This window comes from Anabrus simplex, chromosome 7 (assembly GCF_040414725.1).
Source record: "Anabrus simplex isolate iqAnaSimp1 chromosome 7, ASM4041472v1, whole genome shotgun sequence".
Taxonomy (NCBI): Eukaryota; Metazoa; Arthropoda; class Insecta; order Orthoptera; family Tettigoniidae; genus Anabrus; species Anabrus simplex.
The window spans coordinates 39,981,443-40,006,015 of record NC_090271.1 but is presented as its reverse complement, the minus strand read 5'-3'; the positions used below and the strand labels follow the sequence as shown (position 1 = coordinate 40,006,015).

Sequence of the window (24,573 nt, the reverse complement as noted above, 5' to 3'; positions counted from 1 at the left end):
CTGTACCTCGACGTGTTTCTGCGTGCATCGCCGCTCGCGGTGGTCCTACATCCTACTGAGTCGATGCCGTGCGCATTGTGTAACCTGCATATCGGTTTGAAATAAACATCAATTATTCGTCCGTGCCGTCTCTGTTTTTTTCCCCAACTTTCATCCCTTTCGAACCACTCCTTCTTGGTGTTGCATTTGCTCTGTCAGTCAGTGTATTTCTTTATCTTGAATTACACTTAAGTTCATAAAAAACAGAACACCTTGAAAGACCAGAGATAGGAAGTTCATATTCACAGGACATGTTCATTAGTATGTTCTGCAGAAATATTAGCATTTCAGTCACCTAGGTTCAGCATGTGTCCTGTTGCCTAGTAGGCACTGGAATATGTCAAATCCTATAAAGGATATAATTATTTCATAAAGGACCTGTAACGTTAATATAATTATAGCGAAAGGTAAATGATGCTGAGTTTAAGGCACAAGCTTTGAAAACTAAACAAATCAATTAGGTTATAATTCGCACTAATAACTCGTTCCGTGCTTGATGGCATCGACGCGTATAAGGCGCGAATGGCGCACTGGGGTTCAGCCATCCATGCTGCTTTCACCTCGTTCCTTAGTGGTTGGCATTGGGTCACAGCGCCGCACTCGTCTTTTCACCATATTCCACACATTTTCGATTGGCGACAAGTCCGGTGATCGGGCGGGCCAGGACAACAGTCTGACATCCTGGGACAACAAGAAGGCACGTGTTCGTGCAGCAACATGTGGTCGCTCAATGTCCTGCTGAAATATGGCGTCACCGAGCTCGATAGCTGCAGTCGCTTAAGTGCGGCCAGTATCCTGTATTCGGGAGATAGTGGGTTCGAACCCCACTGTCGGCAGCCCTGAAGATGGTTTTCCGTGGTTTCCCATTTTCACGCCAGGCAAATGCAGGGGCTGTACCTTAATTAAGGCCACCGCCGCTTCCTTCCCCACTCCTAGCCCTTTCCTGTTCCATCGTAGCAATAAGACCTGTCTTTGCCGTGCGACGTAAAGCAACTTGCACAAAAGTATGGCGTCTGGGGTGTCGTGCAGAAAGGGTATTGGTACGGGTCCCAGGGTGTCATTCACGTAGGTCAAACTGGTCACAGTGCCCTGGACACGCACCAACTGTGATTTGTGGTTGTACCCAATAGCACCCCACATCATAAGGCCTTCAGAAGGCGCTGTATGTATTGTGCGAATGCAGTTAATGTGATGCCTCTCCCGCTGTCTGCGGCGAACAAAAATGCGGCCATCATTTTCAAACAAACAGAGCCGGGATTCGTTCGAAACCACTATCTGCTGCCATTCCTGTCTCCCCAGTGACGTCGTTCCGTACATCATTGCAGTCTAGCATGTTTATGCACATTAGTCAAAGGCAGTGGCGTGCACTGAACCCCATCAACCCCAGCGCTGCTGGGGTAAATAACTTTGTATTAACATTTCCTTATTATTCCTTAGAACGCTCTTTATAAAGTTAAAAAACTGCGAATATCTAAGCCAAGTACAGCTGTCTCGACAATCCGCTAAGACTACCTCAGTACAGCTTCTCCAGCGAGCTGGATTTTCTTGCCGGCGCGAAAGAGAGCTACCCCAGCGAAATTTAATTCGCTTTGTTGACGCATGCACTTGAAGCTTCCTTGTCCCGGGAGCGGGACGGGGCTGAGGACACTCCCCAGACAGCAATTTACGGCGGCAGGCAGCTACCTTGGGTAAGGTATGTTAGTTTTAATACTTGACACTCGAAGTGTTCAGCGCCACACACTAGGGACTACAAGAAAAATATCAACATGTTAACAGTACAGCCACTTTCACATCGTGTTGCTTATAAAAATAGAGCCAGTTTATGAAACCAATTATAATACAGAAGAATATATTTTATTTTTGGACTTCTGCATATATTATGTGTTATCGAGCAATTCATTGATGACACGTGTAGAGTGAGATTTTCGATAGCCGCAGAAAAATATTTAGGTTGACCGGCATGAACACAGAGCTAAGCATGAAGTACAGGAATTGTGTATTTGGTTGTCTGTGTTGGTGGTATATAATGAATTTTCAGTGTTTCTCTTGGATTATAGGGGAAGTTTTCGCGAGTTCTGTGGCATTGTTCATGATTGCAACGTGTGTTATACGTCGTGACGAATATTCTCCCTCATTTGTCATTGATGCACGTACACTCGGTAAGAGAGTGAAACTATAAAACTTCGGCGACAGTAAAATGCCAGTTAAATTTTGTTGATTCAGTTTAGGTTAGGCTTTTTAAGTTAAAAACAAATAGTTCTTCCCAGTGCATTTTTGTGAAAATCATGACTACTATCACGAAACGTCACCGGGTAAAACTGTAAGTATATTGTTTAAAATCTGCTATAGATTAAGTTATGATATGATGGTGTCGTCACAGCTGTGAATATCAATTTGGAAATATGTGCAAGTGTGTGGTTGAAAATATTCTTGAAAGACCTTTCTCAGCTAGACCTTTCCATGAAAAATGCAGCCTTATAAAATTGTAATGTTGACTTTAGAGAGTGTAGTGGGGATACTATTGCTTATATATAAAACAAATTGCAGCTGGTGTAACGAATGTGTTCACCGCACGCAACTGGTCAAAGGTAAATGGAGAAGTGGACGACGCGCCGGTAACCCAGATAGTAATAAACGATGACGGACTATCACTCCTCTTTATGTACGATGCGTTACACTGCTCCACTGTTGCGCCAGAGCCGAGGAGGGCGCAGATCTGTCCTGCAATGCCATTCGGATCAGGTGTCGATCTTATCGGGGAGTGGTCTGGATGGTGCGACCAGACCCATCTCGTCGTGTTCTACGGCCTTCTGTGAACCATCTTGTACACACCCACTGCACTGCCGACACACTTCGTCCCACACGAGTAGCAATTTCCCGGATGGATGCATCACGTTCTCTCATGCCAATTTCCATTCATGAGACCATCTCTCAGCCAGATTGAATTTGTCAGCTACGAGGTTCTCCGCTGTGCAGATAGGTGTATGTCTTGAACGTAATCGTTTCACATGTAGATCGGCAATCGGTGATGCGCCGAAATATCGATGTGGACTTCGAACATAAGGGCCGACGTGGTTCAAATGCTAATCATTTCTTCAGAACATACTTGTGCACATGCCCTGTGAATATGAACTGTCTATCTCTAGTCTTTCAAGGTGTTCTGGTTCTCTCTTTCAAATTCACTCATTTGACGGTACGGTTCTCGCATACGTCTTCGAGGCATGCTGCACGTCTGCTCTAGTCACACTAATCCATTACCTTTGTTTCATAGTGACAACGAGAGTCGCAGGCACATTTATTTATTTATCGTATGGCATACATGAAAATTATTTATAATTCTACATCAAGATTACAAATGTATTGATGTGCATGTGGTTCCCTAGGAATAAGTCTCTTAATTCTCCACTGTAAGATGTTTGTGGGCATTCTTGAACTAAGTGCCTAACAGTCTGTCTTACAGCGCCGCACTCGAAACACTCTTCCACTTGTACAGGAGATCCCCACATACATCGTGATTGGTCCGAATTCTATTTAATTTCGACCAGATCTTTTTTTTTGCTAGTTGCTTTACGTCGCACCGACACAGATAGGTCCTACGGCGACGATGGGACAGGAAAGGGCTAGGAGTGGGAAGGAAGCAACCGTGGCCTTAATTAAGGTACAGCCTGGTGTGAAAATGGGAAACCACGGAAAACCATTTTCAGGGCTGCCGATAGTGGGGTTCGAACCTACTATCTCCCGAATACTGGATACTGGCCGCACTTAAGCGACTGCAGCTATCGAGCTCGGTGACCAGATCTTTCTAGGTTGAATGAACCCTGGCACCTTCTCAGTTATGCAGGGCATTTCTGAACTCTCTGGAGGGGCAGAAATTTTCCATTCATGAGACCATCTCTCAGCCAGATTGAATTTGTTAGCTACGAGGTTCTCCGCTGTGCAGGTAGGTGGATGTCTTGAACGTAATCGTTTCACATGTAGATCGGCAGTTGGTGATGCGCCGAGATATCGATGTGGACTTCGAACCTAAGGGCCGACGTGGTTCAAATGCTAATCATTTCTTCAGAACATACTTGTGCATATGCCCTGTGAATATGAACTGTCTATCTCTAGTCTTTCAAGGTGTTCTGGTTTTTATGAACATGGGTGTAGTTTCTCAAACTGGATTTTTATACATAGTCTTTATTTTGACGTCGAGATTTTTACAGATCAAAGTTCAATTTTTACAGTAATAACACGAAACTATTAACGATATCAGAAACATTTACTTCCCCGCCTTCAAAGTGGGAATGACTCCTCTCAGGTCCTTGCAGCATACGCATGATCCCTTCTCTTGCCCTCTCTGCAGACGGAGCACAGTAGCTTTGGCTAACAGTGACCATGGTTTTACGGTGGCTCTACAGCTCTGCATTCGGCAGGCGGTGGGCTGATCCCTACCGACGGCTGTCCTGAGAAAGGTTTTCCCTGATTTCCCCATTATCCCTACTAAGGCAACAGTTCCTTTTATAGGTCTCAGCCTTTTCCTGCAACACATCTCCTGGTCTCAGAGAGTAGTCTCTCCAACTGGGAATGTCATACACTAATTTGTCTAATACTCAGCAAGCTGCGAATGGTGTTTCAGATCGTGGGGGCCGTGACAACGTACCTGGTGATCCTCGTTCAGTTCCAGCTTTCCTTTGGTCAAGGAGGTGATGGTCACGACGAGCAGGAGGCCGATGGAGTTCTCAACTCAACAGAACAACATCTCTAACAGAGATATTTTGTTTATACGAACAGTGATTGTGTTAATCAATGTAATAAATATCTAACATCTTCCTCATAAACAGTGACTTCATCAGAAATGTTACATAGCGTATTGCCTCATCCTACACTTCACCTGTCATATTATGGTTAGTCCACACCAAAGCTAACAAACAATGTTAATGAAAACATTTCTCAGCATGTTAATAAACTTTTGTTAACAAACTTCTTCAACATTGTGTCCTACACTTCACCTGTCATATTATGGTTAGTCCACACCGAAGTTAACAAACAATGTTAATGAAAACATGTCTCAGCATGTTAATAAACTTTTGTTAACAAACTTCTTCAACATTGTGTCCACACCAAAATAGCTGTTTGATAAGGTCGGGAAGAAGAAATTTCTTGCACCTACATCTTTCATTATTCTAGTGAATTACAATTAGAGGAAAGTGTGGCAGAGAAGAATACTGGAAAGGCGAGTAGAATTAAGTTTGAAAAGAACACTTATATCAGAACTTGTAATTCACAATGCAGCAGGCTTTCAAAATTCTCTTGAGAGTGCTCCCACATGACTTTCAGTTCTTGTTGACAGCAACTGGGTGTGAAATTGCAAGTGATGATACAGATTATCGGAAAGCCGTCCACAAACCACAGATTCCTAGTAACAAGTGACATTTCACTTATAGCCTATCTGTTTGTCTAGAGTATCAAAATAAGCAATTTCAGTTATTGTGTCTGAGGTGTTTGAAACCTTATACAACAAAATCAAGGAATTGGTAAAGGTACGAAATAAAGAAAATCTTCATTTAACCTAGTTAGGATAGTATTATTTTGATGATATGCAAGCGATTTTGAGAGGTTACGTTATTCAGAGAGGAGCGAAGCCTGAAATGAAACTACAATAGAACACAGCTAAACGGATATCGTACAGAATTGAAGGTACTGTATATTAGAACTTTCGCTTGCAATTTGATAGTCAATTTTTAGAAGAAATAAGAAATCATCGTATTCCGCGCTACGAATTTGCGTCCTTGCGTATGTGTTAACCGAAATGTTAACGAAAACACGAAAGTTAATGAAAAGTTTCATTCACAAAAGTTACAGAAATTTTGTTTATCAACATGCTCCAAAAGTTAATAAACACGCTATTTTGTTTATCAAGATCCAAAAATGTTCATGAACATCGTTCATTAACAGTGTTTATTAACAAAGTTAACGAAAACATCATGGTGTGGACGCATCTTTATTGTCCGGGCGGAACTAAAATGGGATTGACGGCTTCAGCACGTGTTCTCCAGCTGTATTGGGGATGGGTGGGAAGAAAGCGTTTGCAGATTGTCTTCACACGCGTAATTTGACCAGTTACATGGGACTAACCAACAAAGAGCACGGCACAGCGAAGAGAATGGAGAGAAAGCTTAAGACAATGCTGCAGTTTTCGTAACACGTGCGCCGAGACGGAGCTTTTCCCAGCAGTGTCCACTGTGTTACCAGTCAGTTTTCTTTGCTACCGGTACACGCATGCACAGAAATGGTATACGGGTATAAACAATGTATGACGTCTCCCAATCCCCACCTCCTTGCTTAGCGTATTGGTGCAGCCCGCTACAAGACTTTGTTGCGATTGAAATGGCCACAGTGGCGGATGTATAGCAATACCCACACCGTACTAGCCGTTCACTTCCATTCCCTCCTTTTCGGTACTAGAGTGGCCTTCAACCATACCCCTTCACCCCTTCCCTCCTTTCCAGTACTGGAGTGGGGTAGTGTTGATTGTTTATGTCGGGACAACATTTCTGTACATGCGTGTACCAGTTTCTTAACAGTCAGGGTTACTTGTGTTTGCATTTGTGTGTCCGCATGTATAACTGTACTGTTATTCACAAACTGTTTCTCCAAAGACGTGTGCGTGTATATATAAAAACTGCGTAATTATAGTTGTACAGTTAATTTTTAAATATTGTTTGTGTATATTATATACAGTACATAGCATCCTTTAATTTTAATCCAATGGAGAAAGTAAAGAGAGGAAACTTCAACAAAGGCATTCCCATAGAGGGACAAACTCGGGACATTATTTGTTTTGTACGAGAGTACTTTGAACGGGAGTAAGATAGACTAATAATATTCCTCTCATTTCTGTAAATAAAATATTGCATAGAGCTGCAGCTGTGGTCAGAGTAAGCAAAAGTACGCAGTTAAAAAATAGAAGAAGACAAGTTCCGGTATGATCATTGTAAACTGGCAGGTATCGTACGGGAATTATATTTATTGACAGTGGTAAATATTCGTTCTTGCCGCAAATACTAACCTTAATTACGCGTTGCATATGTTTATTTTTATATTTATATTGAATTCACCGGGCGAGTTGGCCGTGCGGTTAGAGGCACGCGGCAGTGAGCTTGCATCATGGAGATAATAGGTTCTAATCCCACTGTCGGCAGCCCTGAAGATGGTTTTCTGTGGTTTCCCATTTTCACACCAGGAAAATACCTTAATTTAGGCCACGGACGCTTCCTTCCAACTCCTAGGCCTTTCCTATCCCATCATCACCATAAGACCCATCTGTATCGGTGCGACGTAAAGCCACTATATTCACTATATTGAATTCTGCTTCAGTTCTTTAAAATACATCTTTAACGTCCGGTATGAACTCTGCCGCGAAGAGACCTTCGTTGAGTAATGCGAGGTGGCTACACCGAGCATCTCGCTCTCTTAAACGTCAATCCCATTCTAGATCCGCGCGGACAACAAATGTCAACCGCGAATATTCATAGAAATGGATTATGCATATAAAATTAAGAATTCCTGATCTTTACATATTAATACGTAATTTTATCCGATTTATTTGTACAGCGAGAATGATTATGAATTTCATAACGTGACTAGAATATTTACAACCGGGCGAGTTGGCCGTGCGCGTAGACGCGCGCGGCTGTGAGCTTGCATCCGGGAGATAGGGGGTTCGAATCCAACTGTCGGCAGCCCTGAAGATGGTTTTCCGTGGTTTCCCATTTTCACACCAGGCAAATGCTGGGGCTGTACCTTAATTAAGGCCACGGCCGCTTCCTTCCAACTCCTAGGCCATTCCTATCCCATCGTCGCCATAAGACCTATCTGTGTCGGTGCGACGTAAAGCCCCTAGCAAAAAAAGAAAGAAGAATATTTACAGTACTCACCATCGAAAAAAAATGAAATGGCGTATGGCTTTTAGTGCCGGGAGTGTCCGAGGACATGTTCGGCTCGCCAGGTGCAGGTCTTATGATTCGAGGATGAGGATGAAATGATGATGAAGGCGACACATACACCCAGCCCCCGGCCCCGTGCCAGCGAAATTAATCAGTGATGGTTAAAATTCCCTACCCTTCCGGGAATCGAACCCGGGACCCCTGTGACCAAAGGCCAGCACGCTAACCATTTAGCCATGGAGCCGGACACTCAACATCGAATTCAGAATTATACTATGGAGCATAGAGAAATAAACAAACAAACAAACAAACAACAACAACAACAACAAAAATCGAACGGGGCTGTGTTGAGGTAACAGCCGTAAGTTGTGGCCTAGGCCAGATGTCATGACGTAGTTGTTCTAGGGAGCAGGCAATATTTGCTCCTCCCGGAACGGCTGGCTGCCGCGTGAGAAGAGAGCAGCGAATAGCGGGGTTGCATACCGTGCAGGAACCGCACGGAGATAATGTTGCCTTATGAGTAATAATAATAATAATAATAATAATAATAATAATAATAATAATAATAATAATAATAATTTAGTGCGTGGACCATACGTCACGAACAGGGCACAGATTATGGATGACAAAAAATTAATCATAGATAAGGAAAAACGACAGCTGTGTGCAATATGTCCTGAATAAATACATTTTCACGATTACTTACAGTTTTGGTACACGCGCATTTTTAAAAGAAAATATAATTTACTATGTCAATAAGGAAAGAAATAGAGAACTAAGAGGTGTGGTGTGGTGGCTAATGGGGGATATATATAAAAATAAGGGGCTGAAAGAGAAACATAATGAAAATCATTGTTTACTCTGTGGAAAAATAATGGAAGAGGCTAGTCTGTTGAGAGTATGTAGGGGAAGTGATGCACTTAGAATTAAATATATTGGTGGTGAGTATAAATTAACGGCTGCCTGATAGAGGCGGTAAAGGCGTGCTTGGTTCGCCCCGAAGGACCTGGGTTCGAATCCCTGTCAGGAAGTCTTAAAATTTAAGAAACAAGATGTGCACTTTCTGGGGTGCCCATGACCCTGAGGTTCGCTCAGCCTACACCAAAAATGAGTACCATATTAATTCATGGGGGCAAAGGCGGCTGGGCATAGAGCTAACCATTCTACCCCATCAAGTGCCGAGGTTACGGATAGTGGAAGCCTTTACCTTCCACCCCTCCAAGGGCCTTCATGGCCTGTACGGAGAAGATTTTGCTTTGAATATAAATTAACAATAGAAAGAGAGGAGGAATTCTATACAATAGCTAAATTGTTAAACAAAGAATGGATCACATCAAGACGATTAGCAATTTTTTTGTATTATTTTGTATTTTAAGAAATATGTGGCAGAAGGAAATGAAAAGAGGTTAGCACTAACTAAAAGTATGAAAAGAAACCAAGAACATGGTTGTATTGATATTATCACTGTTAATTTGTTAAATTGCATGTAAATCGGCTTAGCTGGCAATAGATGAACTGCGTCTTCCTCAGCTGCTGGAATTTCGTAGCTGCAGGTCGAGAATTCACGGTGTCTATTGTGAGCTGAGGAGAAATGTTCGCACACATAACAAACAACTACTCGCGCCAATTAATAGTAAAAGCAGATACATGTTGTCCTAAACAACAAAACACTGTTAATGCCTAGGATAAAAATAAATAGTTTTAATTTTTTTACTACAATTTAGAAATTAGGCGGAAATAATAATTAGGTGTAAGTCTAATGTTTAAGGTAGTAGTAGATAAATTTAAATGTAATAAGAATATTATGCATGTATCTGAATAATCTGAATTACAGTAAATAATTGAGGCGATCCGGTACTATGGAATAGGAGTATCTATACTATTATAAATATAATTGATGGACTTTATACACACAACATATCAAAACCGGCTCTAGTATGTTTTATAGGCACTAAAACAGGCATTCCCTTGCCACGAGGTCACTGTTTAAGCCTCTGACAAAAATAGCAAGTGCCGTTGTCATTAATATCCGTGCTGTCATCTACTGCTGATGAATATGCTATACAATCCTTTGTGATACTACATAATTGACGATGAACGTCATTAACTAGGTCCTTTATTCATCGCATAATTGTAGAAGGGGTAAGGTAATAAATAGAAAATCATCCACCTGTTCTGGATACGCTGCCTCAGCTGCCAGATGTATACACTCTTTCACAAACTTACCCTCACTGAAGGGTCTCAAAGCACACCCTATCTGCAAAGCAATCTTGTAGTTGGCCCGAATAACAGCTTCACTGAAATGCATATCCTCCTGTTAAAAATGATGAAGTACACCCATATCCATAAAAACCAGAACACCGAGCTTGATAGCTGCAGTCGCTTAAGTGCGGCCAGTATCCAGTATTCGGGAGATAGTAGGTTCGAACCCCACTGTCGGCAGCCCTGAAAATGGTTTTCCGTGGTTTTCCATTTTCACACCAGGCAAATGCTGGGGCTGTACCTTAATTAAGGCCACGGCCGCTTCCTTCCCACTCCTAGCCCTTTCCTGTCCCATCGTCACCGTATGACTTATCTGTGTCAGTGCGACGTAAAACAACTAGCAAAAAAAAAAAAAAAAAAACCCAGAACATCCTGAAAGACTGGAGATAGGGAGTTCATATTCACAGGACATGTGCATTAGCATGTTCTGAAGAAATGATTAGCATTTGAACCATGTAGGCCCTCATGTTCAAGGTCCACATCGATATCTCAGCGCACCACCACTGACTGGTAAAATGTGCCTGCGGCTCTCGTTGTCGCTATAATCCGAAGGTACTCGCAATGGACCCGTGTGACTTGAGCAGACGTGCAGGATGCCTCGAGACGTATGCGAGAACCGTACCGTCGAATGAGTGAGGTTGAAAAAGGGCGCATTATTGCCATGACAGAACGTGATGCATCCATCCGGGAAACTGATCCTCGTGTGAGACGAAGTGTGTCGGCAGTGCAACGGGTGTGTACAGAATGGTACACAGAAGGCCGTAGAACACGACGAGATGGGTCTGGTCTCACCAGCCAGACCACCCCGCGGGAGATCGACACCTCATCCGAATGGCATTGCAGGACAGATCTGGGTCGTCCTCGACTCTGGCGCAACAGTGGAAAAGTGTAACATATCGTACACTATAAGGAGTGATAGACCGTCGCCGTTTATTACGGTCTGAGTTACCGGCTGGTCGACCACTTCTCCGCCTACCTTTGACTAATGTGCATAAACATGGTAGACTGCAATGGTTTATGGAACGACGTCACTGAGGAAAAGAAAGGCAGCAGAGTGTTTTCGGACGAATCCAGGTTCTGTTTGTTTGAAAATGATGGCCGCATTTCGGTTCGCCGCTGACAGGGGGAGAGTCATCACAATGACTGCATTCGCACAAATCATACAGCGCCACCTCAAGGCCTTATGGTGTGGCGTGCTATAGGGTACAAACACAAATCACAGGAGGTGCGTGTCCAGGGCACTGTGATTAGTTTGACCTCCGTGGATGACATCCTGCGACCCGTAGCCATACCGTTTCTGCACGACACCTCAGACGCCATATTTTAGCAGGACAATGCACGACCACATTTTGCTGCACCTACACGTGCCTTCTTGTTGACACAGGATGTCAGCCTGTTGCCCTGATCCGCCAGATCACCGGACTTGTTGACAATCGAAAATGTGTGGGATATGGTGAAAAGACGGATGCGGCGCTATGACCCAATGCAAACCACCAAAGATGAACTGTGGAACCAGACGAATGCAGCATGGATGGCTATACTCCAGGACGCCACTCGCGCCTTACACGCGTCGATGCCATCACGCATGGAACAAGTTATCAGTGCCCATGGACGACCCAGTGCCTACTAGGAAGCAGGATACATGCTTAATCCACTGTAGGTGACTGAAATGCTAATCATTTCTGCAGAACATACTAATGAACACGTCCTGTGAATATGAACTTCCTATCTCTATTCTTTCAAGGTGTTCTGTTTTTTTATGAAGATGAGTGAGTGAAGTTTTTAGCTCAAGAAGTGTTAGGTTACTTTTTGGGGAGTATGTATTACGTTTAACGTAATATGATCTTCGATAAATCCCGAAATGTTGATATTTGAATACGGTGGAAGAGATGCTCGTCACGCGAATCCCAAGCGTGATACGAAGCGGAACGCTAGCGCTGTGCCACATCCTGGGAGCCATGTAGTGGCGAATGAACGTACCATTTCCACTTCTATTATAACGTCTAAATTTAAAGAGTTATTGTTGAAAAAGCCTTTCTCGTGGACAGTCCAGATTTCTTCTGATGACGCAGAGGACAATTCTCTGCGAAACGTAAATAATTTTACCTTATTTTCTTGACACGGCATAAGCCCAAAAGCCTATACAGTATCATGTCTATAGTAATAATATTTTTTTGTGACAATACGATTATTTCCATTAGTGGGGTGTAGCTGTTAATGTGATTATCTGCCACGATCGGAGGCCCAGGTGCCATGACCAGAGGTTGGGGTTCAATTCCCAACAATATACCATTAGATAGCGCATCAATTGTAATGTTAATTACAAAAAATATGATTCCGTTTAATCAATAATAATAATAATAATAATAATAATAATAATAATACTATTTTTGGTGATTATACGATTATTTTAATTACTGGGGTGTAGCGGTTAATGAGAGAACGGAAGGGCATTTGGCCGTAAAACCGAGCCAGATGAGAAGGAGCGAAGTGCATCTGACCGTTAAACTGTGTTAAATCAGGAGGAGAACAGTACTAGGATGATGAGGAGGAGGGAAGGGCATCTAGCCGTAAAACTAGGCCTGACGAGAAGGAGGGAAGGGCATCTGACCGTAAAACTGTACAGATGAGGAGGAGATAAGTACATCTGATCGTAAAACTGGGTCAAATCAGGAGGATTACAGTACTAGGGTGATGATGAGAAGAGAAGTTCATTTGGACGTAAAACTAGGCCAGATGAGGAGGAGGGAAGGGCATCTGACCGTAAAACTGGGTCAATTCAGGAAGTGGGCCAGACCAAGAGGAGTACACTCCTAAGATGTTGATGAGGAGGGAAGGGCATCCGACCATAAAACTGGGCCAGATGAATAGGAGGGAAGGGCAGCTGACCGTAAAACTGGGTCAAATCAGGAGGAGTACAGTACTAGGATAATGAAGAGGGAAAGGCATCTAGTCGTAAAACTAGGCCTGGTGAGGAGGGAAGGACAACTGACCGTAAAACTGGGTCAAATCAGGAGGATTACAGTACTAGGGTAATGAGGAGGAGGGAAGTGCATTTAGTCATAAAACTAGGCCAGATGAGGAGGAGGGTAGGGCATCTGACCGTAAAACTGGGTCAAATCAGGAAGTGGGCCAGACCAGGAGGAGTACACTATTAGGATGTTGATGAGGAGGGAAGGGCATCCGACCATAAAACTGGGCCAGATGAATTGGAGGGGAGGACATCTGACCGTAAAACTGGGTCAAATCAGGAGGAGTACTGTACTAGGATGATGAGGAGGGAAGGGCATCTAGTCGTAAAACTAGGCCTGATGAGTAGGAGGGAAGGGCATCTGACCGTAAAACTGGGTCAAATCAGGAGGAGTACAATACTAGGCTGATGATGGGGAGGGGAGTGCATCTCTAGCCTTAAAACTAGGCCAGATGATGAGTAGTGAAGGGCATCTGAGCGTAAAACTGGGCCAAATCAAGCGAAGTATAGTACTAGGATGTTGATGTGGAGGGAATGGTATCTAACCTCAAAACTAGGCCAGATGAGGGAAGGGCATCTGGCCGTAAAACTGGGGCAAATCAGAAGGAGTACAGTACTAGGATGATAATGAGGAGGGAAGGGCATATCGCCGTAAAACTAGGCCAGGTCAGGAGGAGTAGTGAGGTTAGGCCCGTCCAAAATTGCACCTGTGAGGTTAGCATTGCTCTCGTACGCAAAATCCGCGAATCACCATAGCCGTACTAGTCAACTAGGAGTCAATGACCTCGGGTCATATCCCCCTAGTCTTACTACTCAACTAGGGCTCAATGTCCTCGTGTGCTGACTCAGCGCTGACTCGGTGTTTTAGAATCGGCCTTACCCTACTACTGTTAACAAATTGATACTGGAATAACTTGGTCTTAAGAAAGGAAGAAAGCGAACAGCGAATTCCTTAAGCAGTTCGGGACGGAAGGATTGAACCTTGACTACTGGCTCTGGCGAGAAAACTTCACCATCTCCTATGATGACGAGTACTAAAAATTAATATTTTCTAATTTGTTGTTTATTTGGCTTGGAAGTTCAGTATATTCTACCATATCCACTGGCCATTTCTGCTGTTCTCCGCAGTTGTGGGTTCACCGTCGGATGAGGAACGCAGTGTGAAATTTATTGTTATAGGCGCGGAACTATGTTCAAGGCACTTCCTAAGCGCACGAGAAAGAGAAAGTAATTTATTAAGAAAATTCGTTTAATATCAGATAATATTCTTGACCTTAACGTTAATTACAAACTTGATATTATCAGCTGGGACTTTTGTCAATTCGATTGATGGCAGGGAAATTCATTAATATATACTGGCCTCATTAACGGCACTTAATAAAATATTGTCGTCATTTATTTATCAGAGTGTCATTCCCGCCTGTCGAAGTACTTGTATACATCGTTCAATAAATGAAGTGATAACCCTTCAGCTTCGAACTATTTCATGCAGTGGACGGCACCGATTCTTAACTGACTGGCGACTGGTCCGGAGTCTGTGGGAGGTAAGTTTGTTAAAGCGTGATTAAAAATACAACACACTAAATACTAGACACTTCCTATCATATACGGCCCTGGGTATAAATACGTGGATCAGAGTGCGAGTCAAGCTGCTTCACGGCATTTATTATTTAAGATTAATTTGAATCCAGTTCATATCTCTTCAATCAATTTGCTTCGGGCACTGGAAACCCAGAATTGTCTATTTTCCATCGTAAAACTACTAATTCTAGATTTTTCGAATGAAGAAAACCAAGAATTGCCTGTATTGTGCTGCAAGATCTGAAATACTGATTTCTTAGTTTTAGTCCTATTATATTTTGAAATACAGTATGTCAGGTAAAGCCATTTTGGGTTTCATTCTAATTGCTTGTATCTAAGTAAGGTAATATTTCGAAACTAATTACTACTAAATCATAATTAATGAAAAACTGCTCTATTACAGCCCTTAACAAAATGATACGGTATTGCCAGCACTCATTGATAAAGCAGTGTAGAAGTACTCAGGCCCTTCTTGAATTAGTCGCTCCTATTTCTTAGGGTTTATGCAACCTGCAGTTTATAATATAATGTGATAACCATCTCCCTGTAGCCCAATAATGAGTTACTGTGTAGGTACAATGCTTGCAATACTTCCGTTCGTTGCTGACAAACCAGCAATAAGGACGCATTAATTAATGATCCCTTAGATTAGAACTGTGCTACGTGTATAAAAGGAATGCTCTATGTTGATCAGAAACTACGTTGACACTGAAATGTTAGGGTGTTGGAATAACTGAAACAGATTTCACCTTAAAAACAAGATTTACCAAGGCACATGAACACAGGCTTATAAAGGTGCAGTACATTTTATATTGCATTAATTGCAATTTAAGAGTTAGTGATTTAACAGTATGGATGTCCACCACAGAATACATACGAACTATTAAGAAAATAATCAGCATCTCGAAACAAAGAATATTAAGTCAGAATTATCATACAATTTTAAGCCTCCATCAGGCATTTTTCTATTTTAATTCTGAAGATTGTCAGAGACGTAGCTTTCTATAGGCTATAACAAGGCAATTTATTGTATAGAATAGTCGAATAGTGCCACAATGAAATTGATGTCATATTTGTATGAGTACAGCGTTTTCACTACAAATACTAAATTATTCATTTATATGATTATTATTTCCGTTGCTTGTAAGATCCAAATCTAGAACACAGGCTATAAAAAATCTCTGACCAGTAGGCAGAAACGATTGATCTTTGAATGTTAAAAGCTGTTACTAGCATCCGCTAAGAATTGTTTATTTAACTTATTCCATTATGAGGTATTACTCGTAGCTACTGTTAAACTGGTAAATCTAACACGCTGAATGCACGTTGAACTTTGAAGCTCGATTACGCAAGCAAACAAAAATAATTATAAAAATGTTTTGTTGTATCTTGGAATCTGTTATAGATATCTTAATTTTTTTAAGAGTGAACGGAGGGAAGGAATTCTCTTATCCATTTCAAGACATTAAACTAATTGCATTTTTCACTTTCAAAGGTATAACTACCCCCTTTAAACAATAATAACTACCATGTATTTTCTTTCTTAATCTGTTTACCGTCCAGATTGGGTTTCTTCCCCGGACTCAGCGAGGTATACCACCTCTACCGCCTTAAGGGCAGTGTCCTGGAGCGTGAGACATTTGGGTCGGGTATAAAACTGGGGAGGAGGACAGGTATCTCGTCCAAGCGACTTCACCTGATATGCTGAACAGGGCCCTTGTGGGGATGGGAAGATTTGAAAGGATAGGCACGGAAGAGGGAAGACAGCGGCCGTGGCATTAAGTTAGGTACCATCCCGGCATTCGCCTGGAGAAGAAGTTGGAAACCACGGAAAAACATTTCGAGGATGGCCGAGGTGGGAATCGATCCCCCTCTACTCATACCACTTTTAAAATTTCATGGCAGAGCCGGGAATCGAACCCGGGGCTTGGGAGATGGCAGCTAATCACACTAAGCACTACCCGCCCTTTCTATGCTTGCATAATATCATTCATATTCATTGAAGCTACTTGGTCTTTCGTTTCCTCTCTTGAGGCTAAGGATATACATATTTTTGTCGTTAATATTCATTCATATTCGTAAATAAATAAATAAATAAATAAATAAATAAATAAATAAATAAATAAATAAATAGCCTGATTAATGCATTCAATCGAGTTGCCAGTGCGATATGTCTGGTTTCAAAACAACCTGGTTTGAGAGGTATTACGTTTCCTGCTTAGGCTGTTCTCGTCAATGCTGAAACTACATCTCTCCTCGTGAAGAAGGAATGAGGCTCGCCATACCCGTGGCACTGATGGTACTGCAGGTGATCGCGGTCACCAGTAAGCAGCCTGACGTTCCTGTGAACATTGCAGTGGGAGCGATCGGTGCCTTACAACAGCGCTTTCACCTGGGCTGTGTGTTCCTACTTGTTCCCCACCCTGGAGTTAATGAGGATGTGTACGGTAAGCGTTCATTCGTGACTCAAATCAAATCATGTCAAGTCAAGTCAAGTCAAGTCAAGTCAAGTCAAGTCAAGTCAAGTCAAGTCAAGTCAAGTCAAGTCAAATCAAATCAAATCAAATCAAATCAAATCAAATCAAATCAAATCAAATCATAGATTGATGCTTTCATAGCCCGTAATTGTAGACTAAGGGGCGGATTTTAATGACATGTCATATGTTTACTTGGAAAGTCATATTTTGGATAAATTTAGGATATTGGTCATATTTCCGCGTGACGCGCAGTAAAGTCATATTCTAATGATTTTCATATTGAGTGAATTTTTGTGGCAAGTTATTCAGTGAGGGAATCTTGCTGTAATTGTTAGGGAGCGGGTAGCAGATAACTGGAATTATAGACAAGGGATCTTCTTGGAATTTCCTAATGATGAGCACAAAGTGATTTTCAATACTCAGGAGAAAGGCATGCTGGGGTGCATACGTATCTAATGAACTGGTATTTCTGTTTCCTAGGAAATAGAGGACTGTCTGGCTTGTTGTTTTGAATCCACTTCTTCAGTGTAGTTTCTACATGGCTAAACCGAAGTGTTCAGAGAGTGTGAAATTAAGTCAGTTTGTTAAGGAATTTGGAGAGAAGAATTTTAGTAGTGATGGTGTTTATTTTATATTGTAAACAGTGTGAAGTGCTTAAAATCTTCCGTGGCAGATGTGCCTCTTGTGCAGCTACTGCTCCGTCAGACAACGGATCGGAATTCTGAAAGGATCTCTGCAGGATGATGGTTACTTGAAATATTCCCTCAAAAACTGAACAGTACCAGCTTCAGGTCCTTCTTAGGGAAGTATATCAGTGAACGTATCCCCAATGAATCAACTTTGAGAAACTTTTATGTCTCAAGTCTCTATTAAGATGTTTTAAAGAAGATAAGGTCTGAAGTTCTCAGCCACAAGATATGTGTTTCATTGGATGAGGTACTGATGTAAATGGGAGGTACGTAGCTAACGTAATTATTGGCATTCTGAAAGATGACAAGCCCAGTAATGTGTTTCTCCTGACGTGTGTGGTTTTAGAGAAAGTAAATCATTCCTCCATTGCAGTGCTGTTTGTTGATGATATGAAGTTACTGTGGCCAGATAGGTCAAAAAGAAACAACATACTACTTCTTGTAACTGATGCCGCCCCGTACACGAAGAAGGCAGCCGAAGAATTTAATCTATTTTATCCTAAAATGGTCCACATAACGTGCCTTGCCCATGCTTTGCATAGAGTGACCGAAGAGGTTCGGATCAATTACCCTGAAGTAGATAAGTTAATTGCAAATGGCAATAAAATATTCCTGAAGGCTCCCTTTCGAGTTAAAAAGTTGAGAGAAACTGCTCCTATCCTCCTCTTCCACCTCAGCCTGTCCTTAGTCGTTGGGGAACTTGGATCGATGCTGTTCAATATTTCTGTAGCAATTATGATTCCTTCAAGATGGTTGTTGAGGAATTTGATCCTTGCAATTCATCATCTGTCAGAACTGTGCAAAATTTGTTTATTTCTGCCAGCTTGGTTGGAAATTTGGCGTTCATATAATCGAATTTCAGTGTGATACCAAGAGCAATCACTCGTCTTGAAACTGCGGGGTTTCCACTGTGTCACGCTGGATATTGTGAGGAACACAAGTGTGATTTAAAGAAAGGGAAGGGTGAAATGGCTGAAAAAATTCTGAAAAACTGCAGAGTGCTGTTCTCAAATGAAGGATATTCTATGCTTTGTAAGATAATTGACATTCTTTGTGGACACCATACAACATTTGGGGATTTTCAGCAGCAGTTTCCTCCGGAGGACAAAACTTTTTTCAAATTTGCCCCCATAACATCGTGTGACGTCGAGCGGAGTTTCTGTAGGTACGGAAACATTCTGAACGAAGAGGGTTCGAGTTCGACAATTTGAAAATTCGCATAATCATCCACTGCAGTTTCACTGCCTGAAAGTAATACTAAGACCAAGTATGGTTATTTTCATCATCATTTTTATAGAAATTTGCCGATTCAGAACTAGTTAAATACTTTATCAGGTCATAATCCGTTGCTAATTAATTCTTGATTTTTGAGGATACGTGTGCTCAAGGCCCCACGCCGTTGGTTGTGCAGAAGCGTGTGGCTGGGGAAGATATGTCTGTCCATGTGCGTACCGCCATGTTGTGGGCACTCCTCAGCCTGACGAGGAGATCGTAGCAAGACCGACTCCAATCCTCAGACCTTAATGCTACTCTCGATCATTCAAATATGGCGAATCGAGTAGTCGGAAATGTTGGAAATGTGGGTTTGTTTTGGTTTGTTGTTATCGTATGTAGTCGGCGTAATTTCATGAAAGTTGACTATAAATGCTAGTTTCTTTGTAGTATTTAAGTGTGCAAGTGATTTATATGAGTCAGTGAACACCTAGTATAATGTGCTTGTTTTCATCGTGTTGTGAACCAGGTTTTAGTCTAACTACGGCAATGCCTCTCACACAACTATTCTTAAGTTTCCTACGGAATAAAACATTAGAAGAGAATTGAATTAGGAATATACATCGTGATTATTTTGAAGTCGATGGCAAAACTCTAGTGTGCATACATCATTTTGAAAATAATTGCAAACACTGAACCTATTCGTGTTCCTCGAAAAATATTAATGTAGATAGAATATAATTGATATTGTGATATTTCGTCAGTGTCTATGTGCTTCAATGTGTCGAGTGATTTAGCTGAAAGCGTATTTTACAATAATCTTTGCCTGTGGAAATGTTTGGCTGGATCTTGGAGAATAACAAAACTTATAAGTGTGACAGATGGAGCAATCTGTATACTGTTACACAGAAGAAGGGTTTAGCTGGGTTTGTAATGCAGGTATTTTACACTAACAAGACCTTCCGATGCATGATGTGGTTATCTGTTATCAAGCAGATTACACCGAACTGAAGCTCATCCAAGTGGTTAAATATCAATGTTTAGAGTCAATAGAGTTTTTACACACATGTTCTTTACTGGGTAAAAACCTATTAAATATCATCAGTGTCTGAACGTTTCATTGCTAAGGTTACCATCATTGAGTGAAGTTCTGTTATCCCATATGTCAACATTATATTTGCATTACCAGGGCTGTTCATTGGATTAACGTAATTATTTCTGGTGTACTTGGGCTGAGTGGCTCAGACGGTTAAGGCGCTGGCCTTCCAACACTAAGTTGGCAGGTTCTATCGTGGCTCAGTCAGGTGGTATTTGAAGGTGCTCAAATACGCCAGCCTCATGTCGGTACATTTACTGGGACGTAAAAGAACTACTGCGGGACTAAATTCCGGCACTTCAACGTCTCCGAAAACCGTAAAAAAGTTAGTTAGTGGGACGTAAAGCCAATGATATTATTATTTCGGGTGTACTTCCCTTTCATTGGGTGCTAAATATAAGAAATTGTCCACCACTTCAAAACTGAGGCAGCAAATGGTTTCACAGTTCTCATGAGAGCGAATAAACTGAGGAATTTAGCACCTTTATTTTGAAACATAAAGTGATTTTATAAATATAATTTTAACAGTTTTATAATGTATTTTCATCTATACAGCGAAGTGAAATCTAAGAGAAAACGTTATTTGACTAATTGAAATATCTAAATAATCAACTTGTTGTTCCCTTTTATAGTAGAATTAGCTGATGTACCCGTGCTTCGCTGCGGGATACTAAGAAAGATCGTCTTTGTGGTTTTCCTAACTACAGTTAGTAAACTTAGGCCATTACAAAAACGTCAGTAGGAATGTAGGGATTAAAAGCAATGTTATCATTGCTCGCTCAAATGAAAAACCGCACATTTTCTCACTCACTTTTAACGAACAGTACTACGTTGCCGATCTAACAGTCCAAAGTTCCAGTGCTGGTATGACCAGGCCGCAGACAGCCGTGAACACTCATCTGCCATTGTTCCGTTAAATATGCACACTGGTCATTCCAATCAGTGCCTCAGGGTAGGGACTGAATAGCTCGAATGCTATGATGAACCAGTTTGTTACGTACCAGTAGTATCAGAAAATGTATGAACCAGAGGAACGACATGCTTAAGAAGAAAGTTAATTACCTCCCCAGCTACTTCCCGCCAATATTCAGGTAGGCTGTTATAGACCTACTCGGTACGACCGGGCGAGTTGGCCGTGCGGTTAGGGGCGCGCAGCTGCGAGTTTGCAATCGGGAGGTAGTGGGTTCGGAAACCACTGTAGACAGCCCTGAAGAGTGTTTTCCGCGGTCCCCCATTTTCACACCAGGCAAATGCTGGGGCTGTACCGTAATTAAGGCCAGGGTCGCTTCCTTTCCACTCCTAGCCCTTTCCTATCCCATGGTCACCATATCTATGTCAGTGCGACGTAAAGCAAATAAAAAATACTCGGTATACAGCAGTAATCCCATCTATCGGACATGACTGTCAACAGAAGACACAAAGCACATCACAATAAACAATGGTCAATGTAATGTTATTGTTGTTCAATGTTATGAACTTTCTGTATTGTAGGCCTTCACTTTTTTCGACTCTGAGATATTAGGGCGTTTTACGAAATTATTTATAGCATAAACTGTAGTTCCTTATTCCCCCACTTTATATAACGATTTTCATTAAATTCTGTCAATCCATTTTCTCGTGACTTGGCGCTGATATGAACTTAGCAACAAAAATCCAAATTCATGAATATCTCTGTTATCGTAGCCGGCACGATAAAAATGTATAAGACATAAATGATCAGAAATGTAATACTATATAACTTTAGTAATGTAGTATTTGTCGAAAGGAGCACTAATAACATAAATATTTGAGAATTAAATGTTAGGCCTTCCCCTAAACTACCATTCCACTCAGTATGAATAAAATTATTTACAGCCTAGATTGCAGCGACGTATTTCCCGACTTTGAATACCGATTTTCATTAGGATAGGACCACTAATAACATAAATATTTGAGAATTAAATTTTAGGCCTCCCCCTAAACTACCATTTCTGTCAGCGTGAATAAGATTATTTATGGCCTATATTGTAGCGACTTATTTCCCGACTTTACATACCGATTTTCGTTAAATTCTCGTTAGCTGTTTTCTCGTGATGCGTGTACATACATACATACATACATACATACATACATTACGGAAAAATGAAAAAGTGCATTCTGAGCAATGTACAGACAAAACCCTTATTATATATGTATAGTTATTCTAGTTGATTATATGTGGTGCGTACTTGTTGGCGAAGCGTTGTCATACGTAAAAAAGTGATTCTCCCTATGATGTTACATTTACGATGTTAAATTACCGCCATTTATATAATAATGTAGTGATATTTTCGTGTTAGCCAATAGCAGCAATCCGGCTACTTCGGCCGCCATGTTTCTTTTATATTACGGTCTGAGGATAGGAGTCGGTCTTGATCGTAGTATGGAATTTATGCATTTAATTACACTTCGCACATACACAAAACATCTGCCCTAGTAAATTAATGACAGCCTACACCGACTACTGTGTGCACACGCAATAAATATCAAGATAAAAGGTACTTATGTATAAAAACTGAACACGTTTTGCATTGTACTGAACAATCGGCACAAATTCTTCGGATAGCCAGAAAAAGAACTTTAGCAGACTGAATAACAGACTGAAAAATACAATACTAACAAAAATAAATATATCTAAATAAAAAAATATTTGAAATTCAGTCCCAGAAAACAGAAAAAGGCAGTAGGCCTATATAGGCCCAGCGATAGGCCTACCTCAAAATGATCATGTTGCTCACTTTAATATAAGCGTCATGTTTGAAACTGATATGTTTGAACATTCGGAACAGATACATGTAACTGAAAGCTATGCTCTACACTTTAGCTTTATTGAAAATACGCAGACATGTTCAAATGACAGCAGTCTACAACTGAAGTATGATTACAGATCCTGAAATGAAAGAAACTATCAGCGGACTGGAGAACACAATAATTAATTAAATATTTAAAACTCTTGTACTGATGGCAAGAATTTTCAATATGAACAAAGAGGAAACCTGTGAAATAAAATCTTTCCGTGACTTATCTTTCCTCAATTCTGTGAACAAATCGTATAAAAATTACAGAAATCTTTCTAACACATCAGATACATTTTTTTAAATTTTCTCGATATGAAATGCCGGCCCCGTGGTACAGGGGTATCGTGCGTACTTCTTACACGCAGGCCTCGGGTTCAATTCCCGACCAGGTCAGAACCTTTTACCTGGATTTACTTGGGCTGGTTCGAGGTCCACTCAGCCTACGTGATTACAATTGCGGAACTATCTGACGGTGCGATAATGGCCGAGGGGATTCGTCGTGCTGACTGCGTGACACCTCATAATCTGCAGGCCTTCAGGCTGAGCAGCGATCGCTTCGTGGGCCATGGCCTTTCGGGCCTGTTTTGCCATGTGGTTTGATTTTCTTTGGTTGGGTTTGGTTTGGATATTAAATAATGTAATTGGATGAGTTGAACTTAAATGATAATTTATGTGTGATTTGTTGCCTGACATTTGTTACACTTGTGCTAGCCTGCCCCTATTGTGTATTTCTTTAAATAAAATGAATGCCTGGGATTATTAGTTTAGTTACTACGAGTGGTTTAGGCTTAAGTAAGGATGTTGTAATTTAAGATGTGAAACCCTATTCATAATATCATCTTCTTAAATATTACTGCTTTTACAAACTCAAACTGAATTATTATTATCTGGGCACAAATAAAATTCGAAAGTGCGTTCTAATTTGTTCTCTAATATAAGCACCATGATTACAGCAGAGAGAAAATAAATGAAGTTGAACTTTGAAGTACTTGCAAAAAGATTGATATCATAGTTAAACAGTTATTTTGATTAGAGTTTTTTAGGATTGACAAGATTGCAATGAGTTGTATTTACACGTTATATTGTCAGATTTTTCTGGAATGGCGTAATAACAATTGCATTCTTTTATTATTAAGCAAGTGTGAAAAAATCGAGAACATAAGGCATACGATACCAATAAATAACTTTTCTAGAGCCGTGCGGTTAGAAGCGCATATCTGTGAGCTCGTTTCCGGTTTCGAAGTCCACTGTCGGCAGACCTGAAGGTGGTTTTCCATGGTTTCTCACTTTCACACCAGGCAAATGTTGGGGCTGTACCTTAATTAAGGCCATGGCCTCTTCCTTCCCATTCCTAGGCCTTTCCTGTCCCTTCGTCGCCATAAGACCTATCTGTGTCGGTGCGACGTAAAGCAACTAGCAAAAAGAAAAAAAGATAACGAACGAGTCTAAATATACATAACCAGGTCGACGTGATCCCTTCTTGTTAAAACAGAACGTCCATA

The 24,573-nt window shown here is 41.3% G+C and overlaps 1 long non-coding RNA gene across 1 annotated transcript in view; it reads left to right on the top strand.

The window, feature by feature from the left end:
• LOC136876885 (uncharacterized) overlaps window positions 1-4,859 on the top strand; it is a 99,698-nt gene extending 94,839 nt beyond the window's left edge. Inside the window, exon 4 of the long non-coding RNA XR_010860681.2 lies at window positions 4,658-4,859. This is a non-coding gene — a long non-coding RNA (uncharacterized lncRNA). The remainder of the gene's footprint in view (window positions 1-4,657) is intronic.
• The last annotated feature ends 19,714 nt before the right edge of the window (window positions 4,860-24,573 follow it).